The sequence below is a fragment of the Vicia villosa genome, linkage group LG1 (genome assembly GCF_029867415.1).
Source record: "Vicia villosa cultivar HV-30 ecotype Madison, WI linkage group LG1, Vvil1.0, whole genome shotgun sequence".
In the NCBI taxonomy this organism is placed as follows: Eukaryota; Viridiplantae; Streptophyta; class Magnoliopsida; order Fabales; family Fabaceae; genus Vicia; species Vicia villosa.
Genome location: NC_081180.1, coordinates 8673915 through 8677086, shown reverse-complemented (window position 1 = coordinate 8677086; position 3172 = coordinate 8673915). Strand labels below are relative to the sequence as shown.

The window sequence follows — 3172 nt, the reverse complement described above, 5'->3', positions numbered from 1 at the left end:
TTGTTAGGAAATTAATGATGATATAGTAAGAAAATGTTGGTGCACTAACAATTTTATGTCAACATGTTAGAAATTAGTAAAATTCAGGGGTTGCAATTAGTGTAATGTAATTGTTATAAGATAGAAGTGAATGCTATTTATATGGAGTTTTAAATGCAACTGCATCCCCTCACCTCAATGTAGGTCCGCCTCGGCAAATATACTTATATAAATTAGATTAGCTATTTATTAAAGTAAGAGTCTTAATTGATTAATTAAATGCTCAAAATTTAAAATATTAATTAAATTTTTATTTAGCCATTAATTAATTAATTGATTGGATATGAATTCAAATATAAGTAAATGTCGGATGATTTATTTTGAAATAATGGAAATCTAATTGGTCATCACCCTACATTATAATTCGGAATCAAATATTGACCTGTTTTGAAAAAAAACGAAGACAAATATAGATGAGACTCGTTTTACCTCCAAAGTATTTTACTATTGCCGACTTATGAGTAGTTTTATAAGTGAACAGTAAAGGTCTATGTTGGGGTACGTACTAGAGTTGAAATTAAAAGATGTAGGTTTGAAAAAGAGAAAAGGATAGTGATTGGTGCACGCACGCATGGTAAGAGCAACAACACACGCATGTGCACACATGGAAGGGACCCACTATGTCCTACGTAAAAGGTATACTGCCCGGCAAGTTTCATTTCAATGATGGGTCATCCATCATCATTTATCCCCTATTTTCATTTTTGGTAGCTCCTAAACTAGGCCGTTATCCGTTACTTCCTTTTAAACCAAACACACGCCTTCAAATTACTTTATCTTTTCTTAAAACAAGCCTGTTGTAATATATACTACTCTAGGGCTGGACAAAATAAAACCAACCGTGTATATCCGACCGAACCGAATTCAATTGGGCATCTCGGGTCGGTTTATATCGGGTTAGCAGTTTAGGCGGGTGATTGATCCGGTAGTATGGACTGTGTCGGTTCGGTTCGGATGGAAATGTTAGGCCCGTCGGTCACCGAACCCGACCAAGTCTAATTAATATACTACTATATACTTGTATTCCTTCTCTCACTCTCTCACTTGTATTCATTCTTACTTTTTCAACACATAAAGAAACCCTAATTTCTTTCTCTCACTCTCTCACTCTCTCACTCGTATTCCTTCTTCTCCGCCGCCGTGTAAATCTTCGTTCATTCTTTCTTTCTTGTTTCGTCTTTACCCCTTCTCTTATCATCACCACACAACATGTATACATTCATAGTCTTCTCATACTCATCTTGGCTTCATAGATTATTTATTTTCAGGTGAAGTGATTTAAAGCTACAAGAGGTGATTTACCACTATGATGACATGAAATCCTACAAAAGGTTTGTTTTGTTGATTTTTGATTTTATAAGGATTGTTATTTAGGGTTTAGTTAACTGTATCTCAAAAAGTGTTCTAGAAGAGATTTTTAGATCTGTATTATTTGTGTCTTAAAATAGTTGATTCAACATTTGGATTTTGTTATCTTTAAGATGAGTTTAGATTTGTTTTAATTTCGGCTGTGTTTTGATTTCCAGGTTCAAAACTAAGTGATGGAATGAAGGGTGATTCTTCTATTAAGGTAATGTTGGTTAACATTTGGGTTCTGTTAACATTTGGGTTTTGTGACTCTAAGATAAATGTAGATCTGTTTTTGATTTTGGATGTGTTTTGATTTCTTGATTTTTCTTCAGGCATGTGATTCTGCGTATTTGTTGTGAGAATATTATTTCTATTGTTTTCTCCTTAATCTATTTTATTCTTCAATTTCTCTTTAATTCTTTTGATATGTTTTCTTTCACTATTGTTTCCAGGTTATTGTTGATTTGTTGCTTCTATCTTCATGGTACTTGTTAGTTGTTATTGCTTCTATCTATTTTATACTTATTTATTCCTGGTTTTTGTATTTTTTTTAATTTTAAACTTTATCTCTCTTTGATTTATTTGTGTTGTGATGAATTGGGACATATGCCATTTTTTGTTGAATGAATTATCAATGGATGCCATATCTGCCGAGGGATGCTTTTTTGCTCAATGAAAATCAACTTGTAAATTTTAGAATTTTTTAATATGTTTACATGACCCTAATCTATGAGTAACTATATAACTATTATATAATTTGTTATGTTTGTTGAAGATGTTTAAGTTAGAGCTAATGCAAAGATCTTGAGGTATCATAATGAGCTTTAAAGAGATGTTTTTAGTCATCCTTAGCTTGTATAGTTTTGTCATCTTAAATTGAGTTACTGAACCTCGATGTACGTCTGTTCACAGATGGTTCATGTTTAACAGTTTTTGGCTATTGAAGAGGCACTAGACAGTGCTGCAGCAATAAGAAACTTGTGTGGAAAAACAGTTGCATACTTGTGGGAAAAATCAGTTGCATGGAGGCACTAATGTTAGTTCATGTTCATCTCAGAATACACATTTTATGATCTTGTTAGTGGTAAAACCTAAGTGCCTCGCATATTTTCAAAATTGTTAATCATGTTCTAATTTTGTTAACAATTATCTCTTGTTAAGATTTTTGATGGCAGATGTTGCTTGCATGAATGAGTTGGAGAAAATATTGCATGAATGAGTTGGAGAAAGTATGGACAGTCTATATTTTATAATGGATATTATAAAATTTGTAACAATAAGCTTCTAGAATGACTCTGTTTGATGATGGCCAATTTAATCCAAATAATTAATAGTGTTTTTTTTTTTATAAAAAATTCAATCAATTTCCATTCCAACTAAAATAAAATTTAGAATTATAATTAGGCTTGAAATTTGGATGGCCTACAAAATTAAAATAAAATTTATATTTGGACTGGATAAAAAAAATAGTAAAAATCTATTGGATTTACTATTTGGACTGGATAAAAAAAATAGTAAAAAGCTATTGGATTTACTATTTGGATTGGATTTGACATGTTGGCCCAATTGTTTATGAAATCCGAAATTAACCGATACAAGTACTCGAACCCGTTTCAACCCGAACCGAAAAAAACCGAAAATTAAATTGGTCGGAATTGGGCCTATATAGTTCACCCGAGGGTTGGGCCGGATTGAGATTTTGGGCCCGAACCGGCCCGATCCGATGTCCACCCCTATACTACTCCCTCTCTTACACAACTCTCACTAAGTTGACCCTTTTATA

General features: G+C 32.5%; 1 long non-coding RNA gene across 3 annotated transcripts; it reads left to right on the top strand.

The window, feature by feature from the left end:
* Positions 1 to 840: 840 nt before the first annotated feature.
* LOC131600555 (uncharacterized) lies at positions 841 to 2805 on the top strand. Of its 3 annotated transcripts, none has more exons than XR_009283188.1 (4): positions 841 to 1181; positions 1308 to 1370; positions 1566 to 1609; positions 2302 to 2805. It is a non-coding gene; the product is annotated as an uncharacterized LOC131600555 (long non-coding RNA). The 3 variants fall into 3 exon arrangements; XR_009283197.1 differs by having other exon boundaries at positions 841 to 1370; positions 2302 to 2425; positions 2551 to 2805; XR_009283186.1 differs by having other exon boundaries at positions 841 to 1370.
* Positions 2806 to 3172: the final 367 nt, after the last annotated feature.